This window comes from Rhodamnia argentea, chromosome 8 (genome assembly GCF_020921035.1).
Source record: "Rhodamnia argentea isolate NSW1041297 chromosome 8, ASM2092103v1, whole genome shotgun sequence".
NCBI lineage: Eukaryota > Viridiplantae > Streptophyta > Magnoliopsida > Myrtales > Myrtaceae > Rhodamnia > Rhodamnia argentea.
In genome coordinates, this window is record NC_063157.1 from 15456650 (window position 1) to 15464909 (window position 8260).

Sequence of the window (8260 nt, forward strand, 5' to 3'; positions counted from 1 at the left end):
TCGCCGGAGCTTTGACCGGCAATTCCTCCGTGCTCCGGCGGCCATTGGCCGTGCCGCCGATGGCAATGGACGCGTATTGAACTCGTGCATAAAAGCCCTAGGATAATTGATTCAATTATGCACGAATTGACCTCCAATTTGGCCGTTGAATCTCACCATACAAAACCTGCAAATCGCACAGCTGAGTTGGGGAAGATGACACTGTTTGGACCGGTTCGACCGGTCCGACCGGTGATCAGACCAGTCCGAACCGGTTCGGAAAGTGGATTTCATAGAATTTTCAAAATTAATCGAAATTGAGTGGGAATTTTTGCAATTAAACTTCAAAATTGGACTTAGGGGCTGGATATTATCTAGAAATGCAATTTTGCCCAAAAGTTCTTATCAATTTGCGCAAAATCCCCAAATTTTTCTAAGTTGGCAAATTGGGGAAAAGTTCAATTGAGTGTCAATTTGATCAAATTGGACCATGAGACCTATGCCAATTGATTCAGAATGTGTAAAAACCTAGGGAGATGGTCCAATTTTGCCATGATAGTCCATAGGCTATGAATAATTTCAAAAATTGACAATCCTAGGGACTAAATTGCAAACATTTTGGGGATTTTGTCTAGTCCATGCAATTCGCACAATTGAGGGTGCAATTGATCAAATTGAAGTTCAAAGGGACTGCAATTGAATGTCTAGACTCTAAATGTGCAAAAATTGCAAATAAAAAGACTCAATTGGTATTTTTTATGCAAATTCAACTCTAGGCATTATGAAAAAACACCTAAAATTGGATTCAATTTTCAATTTTTTATGAGGTCAATATGAAAAGGGAATTAAATGAAAAATATTGGACATTTTTGTGTATTTTTGTGACCTCGAAAATTATTTTTATGAATTTTCTAATATTTTCCTATTTTCCAAAAATATAAAAAAATGAGAAAAATATGAAAAATTATTTTTTGTTCAAAATTGGTTCCTTATGCTTGGCCAAGGCTTCCAGCATTGATTTTTAATTTTTTTGATTTTTTTGTGAATTTTTGGGAATTTTTAGAAAATTATACTAAAGGAAAATTGATTAAAAATCAAGTGTCAACAGTGAAGCTTCATTTCCTTCTTCTTCTTCTTCTTTGGACCGAAGCCAACTCTCTCTCTTTACTCTCCCTCTCGGTTTCCTCTCTCTCTCGCCGGTTGCTCTCTCGCCCGAACGCCGTCCTTCCGCCAACACCGTGAGCCGCTTCAACCACCATCACGCCACCACCAAACCACCACGAACCACCGACCCTTCGACCGCTTGAACCATTGCGAACCGCCGCCCGAAACCGCCGGGAACCGCTGCCACCCAGCACCGATTTTTTGGGCAAGTTACCAGTTTTGTGGGTTGTTCATAGCTCATCTTTGAGGTAGGATACCTTCTAAGCTTAGTCTAAGTGTTGTGGAACCTTGGTTTGATTGTTAAAGCTTAGTTTAAGTTGGATTAATTGCTGAATGGTTGGTTTTGTTGGAAAAATCGAAACTGCCTCCAATCTTGCAATCTAGTCGCCGATTTTCGTTGTTGTACCACGGGCTTGAAGAGCTTGTTTTAAGTGGTGAGTTAGTCCTAAACTCATATTAGGTCTTGGGGTTACTAATAGACCAAGTGATTGTGATTTTGCATGTTTTATGGGTTGTTTTAGTGGTTTTTGTCTAAAAACCGGGATTTAGTTTCATAGCTATCTTGTGCTTAGTTGATTGAGAATTGCTAGAGTTGAAACCAAGGTTGGCATGGAACATATATGTTGGTTTAGGTAGGGATAAGGAGAGTACCATGGGCGATCTTTGTGTGAATTGACTTTTGGATGAGATCTTGGGGCCGATTGGTATTTGTAGATCGTTGGACCTCCCATTGGTTGAAAACCGACCTTTTGATGAGCATGTGTAGTCTTGATACTTGATATGAATTAAAATGGAAGTACCTGCATGTCGGACCCCTTTGATGCACGTTCGGCCTTGTAAAGAAATTGTGGACATATGCTTGAATTTTACAAGTTGAATCTTATGCTTAGTGGTCATAAGTGACCTTGCTTGATGAAATTGACTAGATTGAGACACTCATGTGAGGTTCGGCCGCGCATAAGGAAAATGAGGGCCAAGTAGCGGATTCGTGCTTTTGAGATCGATTTGTGCTCATTAAGAATGCTTGTGTGCTTGAATGACCTCGTGGAATGAATTGAGTTAATACGCATATGTTACCCCGAGGCATGTTGACGCGGGGTTATAGTCGACTATATTGTATAAAATCAGCATGTATGTACTCATACCTTGATACGATAATCTCGGGGTCGGTGTCTATCTTGATGCGTACTAACAAGGGATTTGACTTGAGGTGTACTAACGCGGGATTTGACCCGAGGCGTACTAACGCCGGTCTGGCCAGTTATGTTAGCTTGATGCGTGATACGTGGGCCTTGGCATTGAGAATTACGACCTAGGAGCCATTATTGCAGGAGGTCTAGGCAATGGAATCATACGACTTGGGAGCCGTTATTACGGGGGGTCCTACCTATTATAATGTAATAGCCTGATGCGTTATTATGCGGGCGTGTATATTGAGAAATGCGTTATATGATGGGAGATACCTTATGTAAGCTTGTGATTGATAAATTGCTTGGAGTACGAAGTTCAATCTAATTTGACTGAAGTGTTTGACCCTTGACTTGTGTTTTCGACTATGATTTATAAAGTGCCCGCATATTATGTTTCTTATGATGCATCGTTTGTCAAGTGATACTGTTGGGTCGAACTACATGTGATAAGTATTTGGAGGTACTCTTGACCTCGGATAGGTTTAGGGTTCGCTCACCGAGATTTATTCTCACCCCGTTGTGGGACACCCTTTTTCGGACCCTAAGCCCTAGCCATGCCGTCAAACCGTTTTGGGGTATCGATGGACATAGATACATCCATTACTAAGTACCCAGTGGGCGAGGGTAAGGCCTACGTTAGAAAGGAAATTAAGTCATGGAACCTTCTGATGTCGATACCGAGACCGAACCCGGAGAACCTTCCGAGGCGGAACCCGAAGTGGAAGATGAGTGGGATACTCAATCAAACGCTGAATCCGACCCCGAGGAGGAGGAGGAACCGGAAGACCCCATGGAGATTCGAATCGGGCGTTCTTGCGGTGGACTGCCTCTCAAGGATGAAGAATCATGCGAGGATAGTGAGCCCGACCTCTAGGTGTAGTTATATCACCTAGCTTTTAATGTTCTTTTGGGTTTAGACATTAGAACCTTTTTGGCTTGTACCGCCTTTGTCGAACCCTTAGTCTTTGGCTTTATCCCTCGTGTTGTAAAACTACTATGTGTTATGTGATGTTGCATTCCTTAAGTCATCTTGTTTTAATTTGTTCGGGTTTTTGGTTTTATGCTTTCGCTTGTGCATGTCATATCACGTTAAGTCACACGTTGTTGGATCCTGGGATTAATCTACGCAAAAGACCATGGCGGGATGTTATTGGGCCCGAAGGACTCGAGGGGTGACACAAGACGACTATTCATTCATTCGACGGAGTTTCTAAGAATGTGGTGGGCGAGAACATACTGGATGTCTCCATTGGGCCGGTAGCTTTCTCCATACCATTTCAAATACTGGATATCCCCAGCGCTTTCACTATGCTTTTGGGAAGACCATGGATCCATGTGTGCGGAGCAATACATTCTTCTCTACATCGGGAGGTTAAGTTTGTAGTCCAAGGCCGTCTGATCACTATTCATGGTGAAACGAGACATCGCGCTTCCCTGAAAGGAATGATTCCTCGCATTGAGCCCCTAAAGGAGGATGAGCTTAGTTATCATACCTTTGATGTCGTATCCATTATGTATGTACCATTTGATGCAAAGATAGCTACTCCGGAGTTATCAAAGCTTGCAAAAATGGCTAGAAAGGTACTCCTAACAAATGGTTTCATTCCCGGCACTAGATTGGGGAAGTATGGCCAAGGAATTCGTAATCCCTTAATCTTAACTCAAATGATCACAAGGTTGGTCTAGGATATAAGGAAATGATAAGACATGATACAGGTCGAGGCCGAGGTCGAAACAAATATTATGGAGACCAAGGACGTTGTGGACACCGAGATAATCGCTTCATTGGCACCGATGCCCGAAAGGCTAGAGGGAAAATGTTTGAAAATCCCTTACCTGAAGTATTCTCCAAAGGAGGTAAATAGCTTGAGGATGAAGATATTTCTAATACTACGGAGCCCGATTTATTCAACCTATTTCTGGACAATAAGGTGAATGTGATCATCGAATGGCTCGAGGACAACTTTCCCACCCCTGAGTAAAAGGCTTTTTCTGAACTTTATCTTTCACTGGATTTCGATTACTGCGTTTATTTCCTACAACTAAAGCTTTTGTCTTCTTTCTTGTTTCTTCTTTTAAGTACCCTTGGATCTCGTTCCGTGATTCAAGCAGTGCAATATTGTATTGCCATTAGTTGCATCTATCAATAAAAATCATCTCCAGTTTTATTAAGGACATATGGAGCAACGGATTGGTCCGATGATGACAATTGCTCTGATCTTGAAACTTGAGGCCCGATCCACCATATGATCCTTGGTTTTCAAAATGGCTGTTGAGAACCGAGATATCCATAAGATCAAAGACTAGTTCTCTTTTCTTTTTCTTCAAAAAGGAATTCGAAAATGTTTTCTGTCAAAATAGGTCATGCATTTTGTAATTTCATAATTTTAGTGTACTAATCTTTCTTGATGCATTTCGGGCATATCATCCCTCCCATGCATAACAGGTTAATATGAGACTCAGATTAGTTTGACGACTACTCATATGAGATTGATGAAGAAGAAACGAATGTGAGTGATATCAAGAGAAAATGGGATAGTTTTGAAGAATCCAAGCCTCCTATTTCCGAAGAACATATTGTTGTCAATCCGGGAGACTCAATTTGTGTTAATGAGGTGAAAATAGGGGGGCATTTATCCACAACCGACATTTTGAGAATGACGGCATTACTTAAAGAATATTAGGATATCTTCTCCTGGTTATATGCTAACATGCCAGGATTAGACCGAGATATAGTGGAACATGCTTTGCCCACAAATCCCGCTTGCAAACCAATTAACCAACCATGCAGAAGAATGAACCCCGAGTTGTCCTATAAGATCAAAGAAGAAGTGATGAAGCTTCTCAAAGTGGGGTTCATCGAAGCCATCCCATATGCCGATTGGGTCGCCAACATTGTGCCGGTTAAGAAGAAGGATGGAAGAATCCGAATATGCGTAGACTATTGAGATTTGAACAAGGCTAGTCCAAACGACGATTTCCCCTTACCACATATTGACGTGCTTGTCAATAGCACCGCTGGCTTTGAATTATTCTCCTTCATGGATGACTTCTCGGGATATAATCAGATCATGCTAAAAGAGGAAGACAAGATCAAGACTTCGTTTATCGCCCAATGGGGAATTTTTTTGTTACAAGGTCATGCCCTTTGGATTAAAAAACGCGGGGGCTACCTATCAAAGAGCTATGGTGACTCTATTCCATGATATGATACACAAAGAAGTGGGGGTCTATGTGGATGATATGATCGCTAAATCCAGGACCGGAGAAGATCATGTTATGGTACTAAGAAAGTTATTTGATCGGCTGAGGAAATACGTTCAATTATGGTCCTCTGCAGTTTCAATTTAACCAAATTCACCCTCAATTGCACGAATTGCACGGATTAGGTGAAATACCCAATTATTCTGTGCAATTTAGTCTCCGGAATTTTCAATTTTTGAAATTACTTTTAATCTAGGGACTTTCATGACAAAATTGGACTACCTCCCAAGGTTTTCATATGTTACGAATCGATTGGCAAGGGTAATTTGATCCAATTTGATCATTTGGGCACTCAATCAAACTTTTCCCCGATTTGCAATTTTAGAAAATTTTGGGGTTTTTATAGAAATTGATGAGAACTTTTGGGTAAAATCACATTTTTAGGTAGTATCTGAGCCGTTGAATTCAATTTTGGTCGATTCGGGACTCCTATAGTTTGGATCGAAAATTTTTACGATTCAGAGGGTCGGTTTACACTGATCCGAAAAATTAATAAATTTTAGAAAATCAATGAAAAATTCAAAAAAAAAAAATAGAAAATTCCAAAAAAAATTCTAAAAATCACAAAAAATGAGAAATAGCCACATTCAACTAGCCCGACTCTATTTTGTGGTTTTTGGGTCCCGAACCCTCAAAAATGACCATTTTACCCTTCTAAGCCTTTGGCCCCAAAGATTTCCTAAACCATCCTGGAACTCGAGTGGATCTTTCTCCGGGCCGATAGGGCCATATTAGACATGCAATGTCTGACTAATTGCTTGATTTGATTGTAATTATTTTGATTGCTCATTTCATTTCTTGATTGCGATTGATAGGTTAAAAATTCTCATTTGCATGATAACCCTAGATCACTAGAGCCTACCTCGCCTTGAATTTCATATGCATGAATTCCTAGGTTAGAAAATCACTCAACTTCGGTAATCGAAAGGGCGTCGATATGAATCTCGGCGTAACCAACTCCCCGAATTCACTTCTTTAGTTTTCGTGGAATCGAATGGTTTCTCCCGACCTCTCGATAGGGTTCCCGATCATACCCTCCAAAAATTGATCGGTGGCGACTCCATGTATGTGTATATTATGTATATGCCACCCGACCACACTAAGGTCGATCTCGATTTCTAAATTTTCTTCCCGTCGCAATTCGAGTAATGGGTCTTGGGAGGGACCCATGCACAAAATCCACCGCCAACCGGGTTGAAGTGCTGCTCGTTAGACACGCTTGCCATTCCCCGACATGTCGATCCCCGACGAGGCGAAGGGAAGGGTCCCCGCGCGACAAAAAAGGTGAAAGGCATTCATTTCTCTATCCCAAGCACTACATGTTGTCCATCGTTTGCCCCTTTTGAGAGGCGGTTCATTTCTATACCCCTGTCAAGAACCACCCCACTTGGGGCTGAACAGAAATGGTTCCAATGGTAGTATGAGGTAAATGGTTAGAAATCTTCTTGCTCGAACTAACCTCGATCTTCGAGTGCTTCTTTGCATTTAAATTCATGCTGCAATTCAAGTGCCTTAAAACGACGAAAAGCATTCGTTTCTCTATCCTACACACTTTCATCCTTTGCATAACCTGGTTCAGCCTGTACATTTGTTTCACAAGCCCCGTGGGTGATCATTGCCTATTCCAAAATGAAGTTAGCGTCACTTCAAAGCAGAGGAATGGGAAGGAGTCCGGTCCACAAAAGATCTACTCATTAAATACGGCAAAAGTGTTAAGCAAGAATGTTGTTCACGCATATGTCTAGCATTGTTTTTGAAGGTTTTCTTAAAAATAAAAAAACAAAACAAAAAAAAATAAAAAAAATAAAAAAAGAAAAGAAAAGAGGGGGGCTATTCTCGGGCATCAAAAAGCAAAGCGCCTGGTAAAAGCAAGGCCAATGCCCACTTAAATTCTTATACACTTGTAAATCGGGTGTCCATTCTTGTAAGTATCGAGGGATTGCACAATATCCCCATGTAAATCCCTAGTGAGATCTAGTTGTAAAAGAAAATCTCCCGGGGAGTCAAATCATGAAAGACACTCCCTGATCGAATTGCACTCAAGTAACAATATTACCAGCAGAAGCTTACATCACCGGATCAATTCAAATGGGTCAAGACTAGTGGCAAACCCGCAAGGATCACCAACGTTAAACTCCCTATAAATTCTAAACCAAAAACAAACTTTTTGCAGTCCCCAATCCTCACCTACATTACAACCCTTGAAAGCCTTTTCTGACTAGAGCGTTTGAGTTGACGTAGAGTTAAATGATTTTAAGCATCATACGAAGAAGTACGGGTAAGATTATTTCTATCTCATTTTTTTTGCGGGGTTCTTGACTTGCAAACCCAGAGCAGATGATGAAGATTTTCAATCCGCTGACCTCGACTCGATCACGAGTCCCCTTTGAAAATCGTTGAACAAGCCCAACATTACGAGTCCTTTAGAAGTTCCTTTCGATCAATTGAAGGATATACACCGCGAATAGTTTCGAAACCTTGAGCGTAGATTCAAGAAAGATTTCGAGTACTTTCAAACAAAAAGAAACCCTTCTGAAAAATTGTGAGGGACCCTCTTAGAAGAGTTGAACTCCAATCAGCATTTACCCAAACTCTTTTGACAACCTCATACAGGTTGAATTAAGATCATTCCCATAGGAAAACTCTGATCTCCGTGTTGCAAG